Source organism: Mobula birostris, chromosome 7 (assembly GCF_030028105.1).
Source record: "Mobula birostris isolate sMobBir1 chromosome 7, sMobBir1.hap1, whole genome shotgun sequence".
In the NCBI taxonomy this organism is placed as follows: domain Eukaryota; kingdom Metazoa; phylum Chordata; class Chondrichthyes; order Myliobatiformes; family Myliobatidae; genus Mobula; species Mobula birostris.
Genome location: NC_092376.1, coordinates 130946238 through 130964926, shown reverse-complemented (window position 1 = coordinate 130964926; position 18689 = coordinate 130946238). Strand labels below are relative to the sequence as shown.

The following is an 18689-nucleotide window of genomic DNA, read 5'->3' as shown; positions in this document are numbered from 1 at the left end:
TTAGCATCTGCGCTTTACCTTTCACTCAGGGATAACCAAAATGGGGTTTCAACCGTCTATTCTAAGTTTGACATCATCTGAGGCAATATCTTTTTTTCCTCTCAAAAGCCTAGCAATAAACGAACAAACTTCTTTCATGAAGATGTGATATTGTCTCAGCAGAATACATATATTTTCAGCAGAGCAGGAATTGTGGCAAAAGCTAGACAGGATGATAATTACACCATTCGGAGTTCTTCAGAAACAGCTGAGTGACATTCAAACAATTACTAAAAATGTGTTACTAGTTGTCCACTTAGAAAACTGTTCCTACAATAGGCAAAAGTGTAACAAATTCTGAAAATCTGAAATTAAAAACAAAAGGTGCAGGAAATAGATTTAGCAGCATGTGTGTGTGTGTATATATATTAAAGAGAGAGGGTGGAAGGAAGGAGGAGGGGAGAGGAGGAAAAGGGAGAAACAGTGATCTGAAACCTTAACTCTGCTTCTTTCTCCTCATTTGCTGCCTGAAGGTGTCCAGAATGTTCTGTTTTAATGCCTTCAGAATTTCCCTTTATGTAAATACAGAAGATAGTGCAGGGATCCTGAAAGCTTGAAGGATGTTGAGTTAATGAGGAAGAAAGCAAATGGCAAAGACTCGGTTTTCATCCACACAATTAAGTGCTCTACAGACATTTCAACACAAAGAGGCAGAGAATTTTCAGATATTTCATCTCTAGAGAGTAAAATAAACTTTTATATTGTTTACAACAAAAATGAACTTTGATCATTCATTATCTCAACATTTCTCCTTTCTCCTTTGGAATTCAAACCATAGATAAAAGTTGGAAAAATCTATTAATCCAACATTAAAAAATAGTGTTACAATAACAACAGCAAATGACATGTTCATCAAGACATGGTTCCTGCACACAGTTTACATATTGTAGCCCTGTTGGGTGTGTACAACCCATTTGCAATGATTCTGCAAAAGATCTTTAACAGTTTCCTCTAGGAAACAGGAATCCTAATTATCAGAGATGATTGCATTTAATTAAGAAACTTCGCAATAATTGGCACATAATGACATATTATAGATAGTTTATCAGAAGTGAAAATGTATCTCCAAACATCCTTCCTGACAAACTGGGACTGGCATAAAAATCATACAGCATCTGAAAACCTAAAAGATAATTTTTAAACAAAGTATTCCCTTGTATATAAACATCCTGTGATCAACTCCCAGTGTCATGATTATTAAGAAAATTATTTCTAGATACTTTGTAGATATCTGAAATGTAGAGATGACAGAGACTTTCAAGTTCTATTGGTTAGATGTAAATATAACCAATACCTTCCCTGGTCCAACCACATAAGCTATGGTCTAGAAAGCACACTATCACACGAGTTGTGATCTTCAGAAGGCTAAGGAATTTCGACATATCTCCTATGACAGCTACCAGTTTCAACAGATGCACCATAGAAAACTTCCTATCTGGATGCACCACAGCTGGTTATGGCAACTGCTCAGCCGAAGACTGCCAGTGCAAGGGATCACAGAGAGTTGTGAATGCAGCACCAGTCTGTCACAAAAACCAGACTCTCTTCCATTAACTTTGTCTCAGGTAAGTAGCCAACATGATCAAAGCCCCCTCGTACTCCAGTCATTCTTCCTTCTGTCCATTTCCACCAGACAGAAGATACTAAAGCATATCATGAGATTCAAGGACAGCTTCCATCTATTGTTGAAAAAACTCTTGAATGGACAAATTGTATGATAAAGACAAATTCTTGAACTATCAGTCTAACTTGTTATGGCCCTTTCGCCTTATTTATCTAACTACAATGCACTTTCTCTGCAATTGTAATACTATATTCTTCAGTCTTCTATTGCTTTTTATTTTTAATTCTACCACGGTATAATTATATTTGAAATGATCTGTTCGAATGGCATATAAAGCAAAGATTTTCACTCATATCTGTCCATAGGGTAATCCTTTAGCAGCTCGTAACAACGATGATCTTCTTTACTTTTGCAACGAATAATCAAAATATGCTGTTCTTTGGCTGTCTTGTAATAACTGATGAAATCTTTCCCAGGGAACAAAAGTTATCCAACAGAAAAAATATATTTAAATTGAAAATTCAAGATTCAAGGTTGTTTAATGCCATTTCCTGTATGTAGGTGTAAAGAGAACAAAATAATTGTTATTCTGCATCCGATGCAGCACAAAAAAAAGCCACAAAAGATAAAGAACATAATAATAATGTATTGATTGTCCGTCCTTTCCGGTGATGACGTAACCTGCCCAGAAGGAGTTTTATAGTGAAAAAGCTGTGCAGTTCCACTCGCTCGACCTCAAAAATCTAGGTCTATTGGTCTAAAAATCATCATGACTGGTGACTTCCTGGGCTGCAGTGGATAGTCGTGATACCTTCTGTACCTTGTCTTGCACTGCGATCTCCTTGCGGCATTGCGGCACCACCTGCTTGGCCGTTGGACCTTGCAGGCAGATGAGCTGCCCCTAGGCGAAGCAGGACAGGCCCATCATCAGAGGTTCTACCCCTCCCTGGACACGGCATAAACCGCATACAACCCACACGGTAATAATAATAAAACACACAATAAATATAAAACAGTGCTGTGCATATGTCTTAGGAGTGGATATATAGCTAAGGTGCCTAAGACTTATGCACAGTACAGTAATAATTTTATATATTGCACTGTACTGCTTCCACAGAAAAAGATAAATTTCTTGACATATGCGAATGATGATAAACCTGATTCTGATATGCATCTCTATTGTGGACTGAGAGTGGGAAGGGGGCACGGAGAGGAGAATCGTGGTTGGGGAAAAGGGAAGGGAGAGGGAAAGGAGCTCAAATCACCAGAGAGACATTCTGTAATGATCAATAAACCAATTGTTCGGAATCAAATAACCTTGCCTGGTGTCTCAGAGCTGGTTTTGTCTGCACCCATGACACCACTCACACATGGCATTCCATCTCTGCCAACTGTCCCACACCTCTAGCACAGTGCTCCGCCTCACCTTTACAAACAACCTTTGCTCCTGCCAGATTTACAAACTCGCTCTCCTCTCGACATAGACAAATTGAGCACTCTGCAAAAGTTTTAGGCACACTAGCTACATATATATGTGCCCAAGACTTTTGCACAGTACTGTGCATAAGAAAGCTTATATACATTGATTGATTGTGTGATGAATACATACTTCCGTTATAAATATACTTTGAAACTTTGAAAAAGAAGTGATTCTGGCACTTCTGTTTATATATCCTTCATAGCGGGTAGGCTGGTACCAGTGATACCTTGGGCAATTTTGACTACTCACTATAGAACCTTCTTGTCTGCCACAGGACAGTTTCTGCATGAAGCAGTGATGCACTTGTTAGGATGCTCTCTACTACGCATCTGTAGAATGACATGAGTATGGATGTGCAAGGCCCAGCTCTCTTCAGCCTCCTCAGAAAGTAAAGGAGCTATTGAGCCTTCCTGACTGTGTAGGACGTCTTCTGGGATCATGAGAGGTTGTGTGTGAAGTGCACTCCCAGAAGTTTGAAGGCGCTTGCAGTTTCACTGCTGTGCTGCTGATGTAAGGGGGAGTGGGGGACGTGTGAGTGGTGTAAGTTCTCCTTTGTCTTAGTGAATAAAATTCATATTTCCTCCAATTGTTTGTGGCCTTTATCCGGATTCTTCTGAGGCAGACCTTCAAAATCAAGAATGGCATGGAGTTCTGTGTTCAGGAGAAGGCTGCTGAGGCAAATGTGGTCCTTCTACATTTTGAAGCTTGATTGAAATTGGGGTGATCTTACTTCTGGAATGGAGCTGACATTGGTTGACTAGTTTCCCACTTGTCCTGAAAAGATTGAGAAAGTTATTTGCCTTCTGATGGTTAAAGTCAGGGCTTGCATACTATTGTGAATCTGGTGATAGATGGAAATGATTTTTTATGGGCAAATAAATCCAAAGACTTGCAATTAAAAAAAGAGATTGTGTGGTACTGCTGCCTGCATCTCTCTTGGAGTTAAAATGTGATAAACCTCATTTCCATTGGGCCACCAGATGAACTGAATCCCTACTGAGATTCAGTGAGTAGGTGTTCACTAACTGGACAAGTGTAATTGAGCTGGACCGTGGTAACGATTTATCCTGTGGCAGACAGCATTGAAATGACTCTGTAATTTCCATAATTTGATCTGTCTCCTCTTTTGAACGTGGTTATAATTCAAGTTCCCAGGCATGTCTTCCTCCTCCTAGATGTGAGAAATTTATGACTGAAGTTCCTTTTCATTGATAGGATTCTGTTGCCAAGTCCTTATTGCTAGTCTATGGTTATTTTAAAATTTTCTCAGTCAGGTTGATGGTGAGACCAACTTTTTCTCTGTGGAAAGAAGTCAAGGGATTTCATCTCAGATGAGGAATTCTTTGAAGTGTTCATTCCAGAATGCATGAACTGCCATCTTGTTTTTGATAAGTTTATCTTTTTTCTTGGCACTCTTGAGGCCTTGGCTGATGGTATTAACACCACTAAAGATTCCATACACGTTATGGTTATCAGCAAGTTGATGGATCTCTTGTGCTGTCTCCATCCAGCACCTGTTATTCAGGTCATGGGATTTCATCTGCCTTCAGGTGCCTATAGAGTTGCTTCTTGGAGGATATTCCATTCTGCCTGGTAAGAGATTGGAAGGATCTCTATGTCACAAGTACTGGATTCTCTCTGATTTGGTGCTGAAATAGCTGCATTTTCTCATGTGAAAATTAGTACTCCATTCATCACCTTTAATCATGGCAGAGATGTCTAAAATTGGGGAGCATAGGTTTATGGTAAGGGGAAAAATATTTGCGGGCATCTGAGGAGGAACTTCATTTACCCAGAGGACGGCAAATGGAAATTACTACCTGGGGGGGTTAAAGGCAGGTACTTGCAAAATTTAAGTATCAAAGCACTTCAATTACTGGGACATAGAATACATTGGATAAACTGCAAGAAAATGGATTAAAACAGTTGAGTATTTGATGGTTAACTTGGATATAGTGAGCCAAAGAGCCTTATTCTGTGCTGCATAACTCCTAAACTCTAATGGTGAAGGTTTCAATGATCCTTCAGATGAGCTTCACATGGATAGCATCCAATTGGAGACTCGAAGCATTTGAATTGCCTTGAAGTTCACCATAATTAACACCTTCGAAGAGGCTCTTGGCTTCTCCACCAGAAAGCACCAAAACTGGTTCGAAAAGAAATTTAAGGAGACCCTGGGGCTAAATAACCAAAAATGCAAGCACTCTTGACTAGATGCTCTTTGCTCTATCTGCGTACTGTTCTCAGCACAACAAAGATATGACACATCCCAGCCCACTTATTACAGACAGAATGCACAAATTAACTGTGGGAAAGTAGGAAAGATGTCTGGAATTGGAGACTGGAATAAAGAATAACATGAACTCTTGAGCAGTTCGAAAGTAAAGCATTTCCTTTCATGGTATTGAAATTTACTATGTCTGGGTTTATATATGAAAAAGGGGTTGGGCTTCACTGACAGCTGCTGCTCTTTCTCACTGCAGATGGTTTACAAATGCTTAGTCCCACAAATCTCAACAAATGTTCCAGATAAATTACCTTCCTCTCTGTCCTTTAAAAGTTCAAAAGAAATTGATGTGCTTTTTCTCATTAACAGTCAATTTTACAATTCAAGAAGTATGTGTTAGGAAAATATTTTTTTTCAATGCGTCTGATACACATCTTCCTCAATTTTCATAATATAAATAAAGGATCTATTATAATACTCTGCTGCTCTCTAATTTTTCTCCTTTTCTTTATGACTTTGGGAGAAAAGGTTACCATTCTTTTACCCTCGAGCTTAGCTCACAAATGAGATGGTTGTCATCAGTTTGCTGCATATATTTTGCGAGTTATTTTTTTGGATTCATACTAGGCTGTTGCATTCACGTGAAAAGATACGAAATGTATTGGAGAAGGTTTCTTCTTCAATCTACATGCCTTTATTTGCTATGACATGTAAAATCTCAGGTATACATATGCAATAAAAGCAGAGTGCCTCATCAAACTTGTATGACCAAAGCCATCACAATATCTTAGCTTTATTTCCTTGACACATTGTACTAACAGCATCTATATAATTTTGACAATCATTCATAGTCTTTCCTGGCTTGAGCCTCATGTGCCAGTAGGAACACCTGCACAATACTCTTAAAAATGTAGCATAACTCCAGCTTTTTTCTGCATAACCACTGAAGTACTGATGCCTATAAAACACTGCGCAACTTCCCTAATCAGACCAATATCAAATTAATAGCCTATTATTTTGTTATTTCACATCAAATGCTTTGAAATAACCTGTGTGATTTTCAGTTTATTTGAAACTCAGAAGAAAATTTCCCTGGAAGGTTAATAATATTATTTTCCTCTCCTTTTCTTCTCCCCTGAGAGTGAGAATGACTTGCTTTGACTCAAGTTCCGAAGAGAGAAAATCTTACGATGTGTTTCAATTCTCTACATAGTGGTGGCTGCTGCACAAAAGCTACCCATCAATTTTAAGGGACTGAGGTCTTGTTCTCGTTGTAAGGAGACCCAGGATGATAGGAGGCCAAGTTTTGCTGCATGGTCATAGTACATTCACACATACAGTACATAGGGGATACATGGTTGTAAATTCTTGCCTGAGTCCCTTTCTTTAGCACCCACCTCATGAAAGTCATCCCTGCTATGTGTCAAGAACTATGCATTAAAAGGATAAGCTAAGAAGGCCAAATCACAGACCTATTTGTCTTAAATTCATTACACTTTCACTTACAGTGGATTCTAGTTATTTGAGCCATTTGTTAATCAGGACAGCCATTTATTTGGGACAACTCTTAAAGAACAAAAACTAATTAAGGAAATAACTGGGATTCCCTTCATTTATTTGGGACTCTATGCTGCTTAATTGGGGTAGGAGACTGCTTCTGAACAGTTTCTAACTACATTCAGATGTGTGCACTTGTGTGGCTGTTAGACACTACAGCATGCCTGGAACAGTTTTGAAATTGCGTCAGTTGCGTGTGCTTGTGTTCAGAAAGCAGTGATTTCTTTCACTGATAGCTGCCGAGAAATAAGCAGTAAGACAATGCAGAACTGCTTTTTACCTCTACTTCCCAATCCTGAAGAAGGGTCTTTAACCCAAGCATGATGCTTATTTTTCTTTCACAGATGTTGCCTCACGTGCTGAGTATTTCCAACATCTTCTCCACATTTCAGATTTCCAGTACTACAGTCTTTTTTAGATTTGAATGTATTAATAGAACATTTTTGTATATTTATTAGTATTAGGAACAATCATGCACACAATGGTCTATAAATCAGGAAAGTTAACTCGCCAATATTTGTTCAACTGAGAGCCCACCCCTGCATCCTCTCCAGATTTTTTACAATAAAATAAACAGTGTCTCATCATCCTTGGCTATTGTTCATCAATTCTGTGCAGTGGTACAGGAGAGGGGGAAGAAACAGGAATAAAACCTGAAAATGGTGCAAATACTTAGCCAGCCAAATCAGCAGGTGTGGAAAAAGGAGAAGCAGTAATTTTTTTTGACATTCATAAAATAATTGAATAGTGCTCTTTTTACATGGATGGAACCAAGGATCTCTTTATGCGTATACTGTATATACTTAGGAGCCTGGAGTCACTGGCAAGGCTAGCATTCCATTACTAATCCTCTACTGTTCCTGAGAAAGTGATGGAAACTGATCTTGTAATGATGCAGTGCGGGAAAAGAGATTCTTACAGTGTTGAATAGAGAGTTCAAGGATTTAAACCCAGTTGTAAAGTTTGTAACTCTTTGCATGTAAGGTAAACTCATTTTTATCGAATGATTCAAAGTAGTTCTTAAAGATAACATCAAAGTGGCAGAATGGCAATAGATGGGCCTTCTTATGTTTAAAGTCACTGATGTGATGAATTACTCAGCTACATTATTTTGTTATTTCAGATACTGTATATCAGTACTGAATATAAATACAGGAAAACTTTGATTACAGTTGAGATTCCAATGTGCCGGTTTCATGAAACACAGTTTATAATTAAAATGACTGTCAGTCATCATGTATTTATATAATGAGCACGAGTACTTAGTGGCCAAGTAAAAATATGTGTAAAGAACAGTAATTTATTTAACACGTCTAGGTAAGACAAATGGCCTGATCTGTTAAAACACTCTGGCAGTAATTATATAAGTACAATATGTATCAAGTCCAGTCTGTCTATTTTACTTGCAAGCCTTTTTAGAAGAGCAAATATTTAACATCTGGGTTTGTGTGAATACAAAAGCACTGGAAAATTTAGGTGACTTACTCGAACAATAAGACTTTGCAACATATTTTAATATCAGAAGAGAAATTTCTCATGATAGCCGAAGAAGGAAATTATATACTGTAAACTGTAGATAAAAAGGATCGACCAGAGTGACTACTGCTGGTTTTCAAGTTAGCTACATCGAATAACCAGGGATGGATACAATAAGAAAGAAAAGGATTAAAGTTATTGACCATGGTCCAGGTTACAATTTCAAAACAACTATGTAGCTTATAATATTTAGGAGAAATGGATTTAGGGTTTTTAGATAAGATTGCAACAATTAGGTCATGCTATTAAAAGGTCATCTTGTAAGCTGGTCTTATGGCTTGAGATTGAAGAATAACTCTTAATAAATATGCAATGCTGTTAGTCGCCAAAAACCATCTGTTCCCCATTGACTCCTTTCTATTAGAAGGGCATGATTTGTCAGCAAGAAATTAAAAAGCTTAGCCTTTATTTGGAATATGCAATTGAGGTGAAGTGTCAAACAGATCAAGAAATATGACCGACACGTTGAAGGGCAACAAAAGTGACCTTTAATCACATAAGTGAAGCGTCAAACTGAACAAGAAATATGACGAACATGTTCTAGTGCAATGAAGGCCAGCTTGAATCACAATGACATTCTAACATAAAAATGGCTCCAGGCATGTAATCATAATGTCAATTGATGTGGAACCCACATTTGACATTGTGACTGCAACACTGGATTTTGAAAACACAACTGAAAGTTATGCTGGGTCTCGATCTTGAAAACAGATGACAATAGAAGAAAGCAGGTTGGCTTGGGAGTGCCTTACCTGCACCATTGAAGATAATAGAAATACTGGGGCCAGCGCACCAAACACGAAATGCTGGATTTAAGCATTTATGGAGCCAATGGGACCAGATTGCTTATCATTTGGCATCTGAGTCTTCTGGCTTGTTTTTGATGACTGTCTATTTCCGATATCCAGCCAAAGTTGGAGAGGCAGATGACTCACTGCCACATCAGCCCTGACACTCTTCAATATTTCCAGCAATGAGTCTCATTAAGAACTGCTGCCTGAAACACTCCAACCTACTGGGACATCCTGCAATTAATTCCCGTATTCCCTTATGATTCAAAGGGCTGCACTTGTGCCCATTGACAGCACGCCAAGTCTGAGGACACTCCTACACGTCCCATTCACCCGCCTATTATCACAGGACATTTTTCTTCACATGCTCACAACACCACTTTGATTTCTCTGCCACCCATCCATGCCAGGGGCAAATTCTAGCAGCTAGTTGGCCTGCCAGCGTGTCTTTAAGGGTGCAGGAGGAAACTGAAGAAAACCTATACAGGTAGAGGGAAAACATGAAAAACCTCACAGAGACACCACCCAAAGGGGTTAGTTCTGGGTCAACAGTTTCCTAAGTATGTTTGCATGCAGTACAACACTGAGCTAAAAGACAGGAACCGCATTAGGCATTTTGTATAATGGTTTACATCCTCTCAGAAGGAAGGATAAACATTGCTTTAAATGTCAATATTTCCAAAGAAGAAGAGATGCAGATTAGGGATTAGGAAAAGCAGTGTAGAATCAAAGAGTATTCGATATCCTTGAAACAAGAATGTAATTGATTGGCGATGCAAGTGGATTCAAAAGAAGAGATACAAACACTAAATGCTGGAGCTCAGTAGGTCAGGTAGCATCAATGGAAATGAACGAACAGCTGATGTTTCACACTGAGACCCTTCATCTGTACTAGAAAGGAAGGGCGAAGAAGCCAGAATAATAAAGTTGGGGGGGTGGTAGTAAATCAAGCTGATGGGTGAAGCCCGGTGGGTGGTGGAGGGGTGAAGTAAGAAGCTCAAAGGTGATAGGTGAAAAAGGTAAATAGCTGGAAAAGAAGAAATCTGATAGAAGAGGAGAGTGGGTCATGGGAGAAGAGGATGGAGAAGGGGCACCAGAGGGAGGTGATAGGCAGGTGAGGAGAAGATAAGTGAAGAGAAGAGGTAAGAAGGTGCCAAAGTGGAGAACTGAAAAAGAGGGAAGGTTGAGGGAGAAAAATTATTTGAAGTTGGAGAAATCAATGTTCATGCCATCAGCTTGGAGGCTACCCACTCCTCCAACCTGAAAGTGGCTTCATCATGGCGGTAGAGAAGGCCATGGGCCGACATGTCAAAATGGGAATGGGGATTGAAATTAAAATGGTTGGCCACCAGGAAATCCTGCTTTTTGCAGATAAAGTGAAGGTGCTCAACAAAGCAGTCCCCCAATCAATGTTGGATCTTATCAATGTAGAGGAGGCAGCATTGGGAGCACTGGATACTGTAAATGACACCAACGGTTTCAAAGGTGAAGTGTTGCCTGAACTGAAAGGACTGTTTTGGGCCCTGGGATATATGCCAAGAGGGCAATTAGTGAGGAGGGATGAATGGACAAGTGAATCATGGAGGGATCAATCCCTGAGGAAAGTGAAGAGTGGTTAGTAAAGATGTGTTTGGTGGTAGGGACTGTTGGAAGATGGCAGTAGTTTCTCAGAATAATCTGCTGAATGCAGTGGCACTTGAAGAGGTAGGTGAGGACAAAAGGAACACTATTCCTGTTAAGATGGGGTGAGGGTGGATGTTTGGGAAATGGAGGAGATGCCGGAGAGGGCAACAGCAATAGCGGAACAAGGGAATCCCTGTTTCTGATGAAGGAAGGCATCTCTGATACCCTGGGAACAGATGTGGCAGAGTTGAAGACATTGAAAAAAGGGAATGTCTATTTTCAGGAGATAAGGTGGGAAAAGGTAATGACAAGATAGCTGTGTGGGAGTTGGTAGGTTTATAAAATATAAAGGGTACACAGTTTGTTACCAGAAATGGAGACAGAGAGACTGAGAAAGGGGAAGAAGGTGTCAAAAATGCACCAAATGAATTTAAAGGCAGGATGGAAGTTGGAGGCAAATTTAATGAAATTTATGAGCTCAACATGGTTGCATGAAGCAGAACAAAGGCAGTCGTCAATGCATTGCAGAAAGAGTTGGGGAGTATAAAGTTTTAGAGTCACAGAGTCATAGAACTCTACAGCACAGAAACGGACTCTTTAGCCTACCTAGTTCATGCTGAACCATAAATCTAACTAGAAGCATCGACCGACACCTAAACCATAGCCCTCCATACCCTCCCATTAATGTACCTATCCAATCTTCTTTTCAATTTTAAAATCGAACCCCCCTCCACAATTTGTGCTGGCAGCTCATCACGTGAAGAATGTCTCCCTCATGTTCCCCTTAAATATTTCACCTTTCACCCTTAACCCATGACCTCTAGCTCCAGTCTCACCCAACCTCAGCGGAAAAAGTCTGCTTGCATTTACCTTATCTATACCTCTCAAAATGTTGTATACCTCTCTCAAATATTCTTTCAATCTTCTACCTTCTAGGAAATAAAGTCCTAACCTAGTCAACCCTTCCCTGTAACTCAGGTCTTCGATTCCTAGCAAAATTCTTGTAAATTTTCTCTGCACTCTTTCAATCTTTTTTACATCTTTCCTGTAGGTAGGTGAACAAAATTGCACGCAATACCCTAAATAAGGCCTTGCCAACATCTTATACAATTTCAACATAACATCCCAACACCTGTGTTCAATACATAGGTTTATGAAGGCCAACGTACCAAAAGCTTTCTTCACGACCCTATCCACCCGTGATGCTTTCATGGAATTATGGATCTGTATTCCCATGTTCCCTCTGTTCTACCACACTCCTCAATGCCCTAACGCTCACCATGTAAGACCTACCCTGGTTGGTCTAAAGTGCAGCACCTAACACTTATGTGCATTTAATTCCATCTGCCATTTTTCAACCTATTTTTCCAGTTGGTCTAGATCCTGCTGCAAGTTTTGATAGTCTCCCTCACTGTCCACAACGCCCCCAATCTTGCTGTCCGCAAATTTGTTGATCCAGTTTACCACATTATCATCCAGGTCATTGATATAGATGACCAACAACAAGCCCAGCACCGATCCCTGTGGCACAGAACTAGTCACAGGCCTCCAGTCAGAGAGGCAACCATCTACTACCACTCTCTGGCTTCTTCCATGAGTCCAATTTACTACCTCATTTTGAATGCCAAGCAAATGAACCTCCTTCACCAACCTCCCGTATGGGGCCTTGTCAAAGGCCTTGCTATCGACCATGCATATTGCCTTGCCTTCATCAACTTTCCTGGTAACTTTCTCAAAAACTCTGTAAGATTGGTTAGACATGACTTAACATACGCAAAGCCATGTCGACTATCTCAAACCAGCCCCTGTCTATCTCAATACAGTGGATTTTGGTTAATTGGGACACATTTGTACCAGAACATTTTGGCCCAGTTAAGCTGTTGCCCAATTAGCCAACATTTTACAGAAATAGTTAAAAATATATAACAAGGAAAAACTGTCATTTAACTGAGTAACAAATTTTGTATTTATCTGAAATACAGAACAATTTAGAACACTGCCAATCCTGCTGGTGGTTACCTGTCATATCTGACAAAGACAGTAAACCTGTGCAGGAGGGCTTTAAAGTGGAAAAACCATTGCACTGGTGTAGTTACACTCTCTCGACTTCGAAAGTCTGTCCAGTGGTATTAGTAGTCATCACAATTGAGTTCTTCCTTATTTGCAATAGAAGACCGTGACTTCTTCTGTGCCTTGTCGTGCCCTTCACTCTCCATAGCACATTGCAAAACTTCCTTCCTGGCTGTTGGATCTCACTATAGATCTCTTCCAACCTGTCCACTGGAACTGACCTTACATCCAGAATTTCTTCTCAGTTTCATGTGATAAATCTCTGGTACAAAACACTTGCTTCAAAGAAAAAATATTTTGACATTGGAGAAAGAAAAAAGTGTCTTTAGTCAAAGGATAATATGTGTAGTGTTCATTGGTTCCTTGACAATGCAGTTTTCACTCAACTAACAGCTTACAACAGAACACACTTTATAGTATACACTTACAACTAACAGCAGCATCAGTTAGTTAACTCTGCCTACAGGTGAACTTATACCCATATATCCTACAGTGCATCTTCAAAATGCTTTACCTCAGAATATTTGAGTACATTCAAGATTAGGATTGATTTTTACTTCAAAAGAATTGGGGAAAGGCATAGGGTGGGAAAATGGAATTGATGGAAAAGTGTAGCCAAGATCTCATTAAATGACAAAGCTGTGACTTAATCACATTCCAACTTTGTATTTCTATGTCATGAGAATCGTATTCTTTCTATTTAGCTAAGAACTTGGGAAAAATACTTCTTAAGGGTTAACAACTTAGCTTAAACCATCTGGTCAACAAACCAGCTAACTCCTGGGAGAAATGCTAAATCTCACATGGGAAAAATGGTGCTTTGCTCCTGCAAGACAAAAAAAGATCATGACGCAGAAGTGTGGGAATGGAAGGAAAAAAGCTGCAGCACAACACTAAATAAGCAGAACTATGAATTTAAAAAAGGACATGAAAGGAGCAATATATATACTTGAAAAGGATTACCTATAGCTGTAACTCGTATGGTCACTTTTGTAACTGTGATTACTTATTCATTATTAGATAGTTGAGGAATATTGAATTGCTCTGAAATATAGACGTTAGCAATCATCATATTATTTTCAGGATAATACATTGTTTTAGCATCTTTATATGTTATCAATATTAACCATAAATCAATTTTAATACTGACATTTATTCACTCCTAAATGCTTTAATTGATATAATTTAACTTTGAAATAATACTAATATTCAGTTGAAAAAGCTGAATCCCTTAACATGGCAAATTCAATTATTTTCCAGCAAATTAAATATGCACTTAATTTCATTTGGAGTAGAAATTTAAGTGTTTTCCCTTTTGTTTCATGAAGGTGTGACCACCCACGATTGTGCACGATTGCACAAGGAGACAAGACATTCTCAGTGGACAGCCAACGCAAATACAAAGGCGAAAGATCATCAAATGTGAAACACTGGGACAAAATATCCGGCTAGATGCTAATTTCATTATTTCCACAAGTTGCTTTTGCTATTTTACATTTGAGCAGGAAGTAAAGTTTTGAAAATTTAATACAGGCCAGATTGCACTAGTGAATCACACTCATTGCCTCAGGGTTTTCTCCATTTGCTTGTTTGAATTGAAGGAGAACTATAAATTTAACATGCTATTTTTGTTTCAAATATTCAATCATTCACAAAGTGCTGGAGAAACAAAAGAAATCTTAATTCTGTAAAATGTTTTGGCCAAAAAGATCAGCAGAAAGGAGAAGCAGTCTGAAAATTTTCCAACGAAAGAAAGATTTATGATTTATGCTTATTTTCTCTGAAAGGCACAAGTAAGTGCAATGCATTTTTTGTGGGACCCAAATAATTATTCGTGTTCCTTACTATCCAGGAAAAGATGGCAAGAAAATTTAAAGGGCTTTCCCTGGGCTCCACGGTAGCGTAGTGGTTAGCACAACATTGTTACAGTTCAGGGTGTCAGAGTTGAGAGTCCTCAACAGTTATCTCACTCAACAGCAAAGGGCACAGGCCTCCTCAGTGTGGGCTTCCAGAATGAACAATTAAACTTGAGGCCTGACATGTGAATCAGCCAGAGGTGCAGTGCTGCATCTCTGGTCAGTTGTGAGTCTGAGATGAAGCACTGTAGCTCTGGAGGATGGACACTGCAGCAATGGCCTTGAACGAAGAGCGGGACAGCAACACACAGCCTGGAGGGAATGTCATCTGTAAGTTTACTTATTGCATCTATAAAAAGATAATTGATGAGTTTTCCTTCTTTTGAGGCAAACACTATGTTTATTGTTGAATAATAAAATATATATTTAAAGTCATAACTTTTTCAAAGTAATCAGGTGAATTTTATTTACTAAAAGAAAACCTTACTGTAAAAGTTGGGTAGTAAAGACAAAATGCACATATGAAGATACAAAAGAAATTGTCTAACGAGAGCTTAGATTTTCAGATTCTAAAAGCACTGTGAATTAGATAGATTTGTACTAAGGAGGGAGGAGGTGCAGCTTTTCTTGTTACACACAAATTCATTAAAAATTATCTCAACAACAGCCAGACTTCATTTGTGCAAACCCATGGGAACGTACAAAATGTTTCTTATCAGGAGGTCATCTTCTCATGGTTCCGGCTCTTTTCCTGTCCATAATTGTGCTTCTGCTGAGACTACAAGAACAAAGTTGTTGAACAAAAATGCAAGGGCAACATCACATTGTGCAGTTGTCCAGTGAAAAGTATATTAATACACATAATATTATGGCATATTGTGATTTCATGCTTAAAAACAGTCTTTTTTAACTTGAAAAGGGTGCCATTTGTTACTGTCACAAGGTATTAGTAATTGGCAGCAATTAATCCTCAATGTTATTCTTTCCGCACTGACATTAGATTGCATGTTTTTCATCTCTTTAATTGTTGGTATAATATTTCAGAATTCAAACATAATTGCAAGATTCTTATCCAATCAAGGGTATTAGTTAGAGACTTTAAGTAGGGAGAGTTCATGAGTAAATACTCAAAACTTTTGTGAGCCTCCTTTTGTGAGGGGACAACTCCCAATCCATTTCCTGCCCCCCTTCCATGAAACTAACTCTAAATTAACAATTCACAGAAGTACTTTCAGTAGAGTTTCAAGTAAGATAAAATATTTCAGTAATGCACAATGGTCTAGAATTCACCCCAGTTTGTAGGCTCTTAGAAAACAGGAACTGCATGTTCTACTCTAATTCTGAAATTTGCTTCTGTCAACTTCCACAGAACCAAATTTCAGAAGCTTAATAGAAAGAGTAGCTACTACTATACCATGACTTTAGTTCTATCTAGCAGTGCATGTAATTGGAAAAGGTTTTGTTTGAAAGAAAAAGCAAATTTAAGAAAGAATAGCTCTGATTTACAAATTTCTCATCAAAGTAGTTAATTGTTTGAATTTGGTAAAATACAACTAGATAAGCAATAACAACAGCAATAGTAATAACAATATTTCCTATTTATACTCAGTTTCCAGTGTGCAAATCAAAGATGCAAATAAAATTATTCAATTGTTGCTTTTGTGATTTTATGTTAGAGTTAAGGCCATCAAAGAGAGTGCTGAGGGACCTACTGTAAGCTTTGGGTTCATATTAGTTGGCTTCAAAAGCAATTGTAAGTTCCCCAGGTTCAGTTCAAATTGGACCAGGCTGGCAGTTTGTACTTAAGGATTGGGGAACAAGTGCTAAAAGTTGGACATGTTGACAAGGCTGCTGTGAACCTTCGTTAGTCAGCTGGGCACATGCTGGAATTGTGTTCCAGCAGGATTCTAGACAACGGATACTTTAGATAGCTGGCAATTTGGTGACTTTGGTCCTCAGGCACATTTAGTTTGTAGCTGAACATACTTTTAATTGGAAATAATCAAATTCAAATCTATATTTTATATCCACTAAATCAGATCAGATTTTATAAAGGAAAATTAACTTGGATGAATGATATTCAAGTGAAAGCCATGGGTATTGATAATCTGAAATAGAAGTAGGATAGTTGGGAGAATTAAGCAGTTAACAGTAGCTGAATAAGACACTTTGAGTAATATCTTAGATGGAAGCAATTATACGAAAACGAAACAATTATATTCTTTCAGGTGTTGATAGACTTACTGATCAGCACTGGGTTATTAATTTAAGGATAAGAAGGTATATTTCATGGGACAAGAATCCTAGAGAAGGAACTTTAGGAAATAAGAGCGACAAAATGGATATGCAATTCAATATGTTTGATTCATTCTCCTTAAAGTCCCTGTAAGAACTTTATTCTTATGCCTGATTTTCTGATCCAGTCAAGCCCACAGAAGTCCCAGAGAATTTTCTCCACATATTAAGAGTGTAGAATTCAGTATATCTCATAAAACATTTAAGAGGGCAATATATATCTCTTGCCTTAGAGTTCCCAATCATAAATAATTCAATATGAACCTAAAATCATTAATAGATTTTACAGAATCCCCAAAGCACAGCTTGCATTTATATCAGCATTAAGGTATAAATCTATCTTAAATCAGATTTGTTTATGTGCTTCCAAAATAAATCTACAAAGTATTTCCAAATATTTTGTTCTGTTGGTGATGAAAGAAGGAATATAGCATAATATTTCTCTTGGGAATGTTTTTCTTTATCCACAGGCGTTCATTTCCGATCTTCCATTGACCTTCTCCTCAGGGTCCAGTTTTCCCAGGAATCCCTTCAATAATGATAAGGGGATTCCTGGAAATACTGTTCTTGGGGGCAAGGCTTGGCAGCTATACAATGAGGAGACCACCAAAACTGCGTTCATGAAAGCTCCTGGATTATTGTGGAAAAAATGAATCCTTTAAATTCTATTTGTGAGAACATTCCCCCAATGTGCATTCTTAATGTAATAAACATAAATTAAAACAAATTATGAATCACTAAAATCTTAGTGTCTGATTCTATTTTCAAAAATTCATATGCACAATATATTTATGTCAGCAGATTATTGATTTCCAGACAAATGGAAAATAATTATTTAATATGGACCATTAATTTTAAAATTCTAACCCATCCTTACCACAAGTCAACTAATGGAATTTGAAGAGGTAAAGTACTACCAGCCTCCATGCTGAAGAACACTTTGGGTGTAACATTTTGTGATTTCAAAGTGCTCAGGTGATAGTAGATTTAGGATGAACAATTTAATCTCTGTCAAATTGCTACCACAGCCCTTATATCATACTGACATCATTTATATTCTGCTATTTATTCATTCACAGGACATGCAGATCACTAAAGATGGTAGCATCCATTATTAATCTCTAATTGTCCTAAATTGAAACATTGACGGGTCTGGAGTCTATGGGCAAGACTTGAAGATTTCCATTCGAGAAGGACATTAATGAATTGAATGGGGTTTTATGATATAGTACTATGCAAGAAGTCTTGTCATGCATATACATAGATAAGGTGTCTAAGTGCTGTATTTGTCTACGTGGAGCAGAGACTAAATCTATTAGGAGCCAAGGCTGTTGGGAATGAAGAGGATGGAATATTATTGGAGGAATTTGGGCCAGGTGACAGAGAAGCAATGCTAGGAGTGGGGTGGGTGGGGGTTGTTGGCAGCTTGGATGCAGATGTACCCAGTCCTGAAACACCAGGCAAGGTCTCTTGATTCCAAACAACTGGTTTATTGATCATTACAGAATTTTTCTGTGATACTTCCTGCTCTCTCCACTCTCCTTTCCCCTTTTCCCAACCATGATTCCCCTTGCACTGCCTCCTTTCCACTCCCTGTCCACAATAGAGACCCATGTCAGAATCAGGTTTACCTTCACTCACATATGTCATG

At 38.4% G+C, this 18689-nt stretch overlaps 1 long non-coding RNA gene across 2 annotated transcripts in view; it reads left to right on the top strand.

Moving 5' to 3' along the window:
• The window catches only part of LOC140200817 (uncharacterized), a 42868-nt gene extending 25087 nt beyond the window's left edge, over positions 1-17781 (top strand). The window contains exons 2-3 of one of the 2 annotated variants that reach the window (XR_011886740.1): positions 14216-15073; positions 17509-17781. This is a non-coding gene — a long non-coding RNA (uncharacterized lncRNA). Of the gene's footprint in view, positions 1-14215 lie in introns of both variants that reach the window. The other variant, XR_011886739.1, reaches the window with a different exon arrangement.
• The last annotated feature ends 908 nt before the right edge of the window (positions 17782-18689 follow it).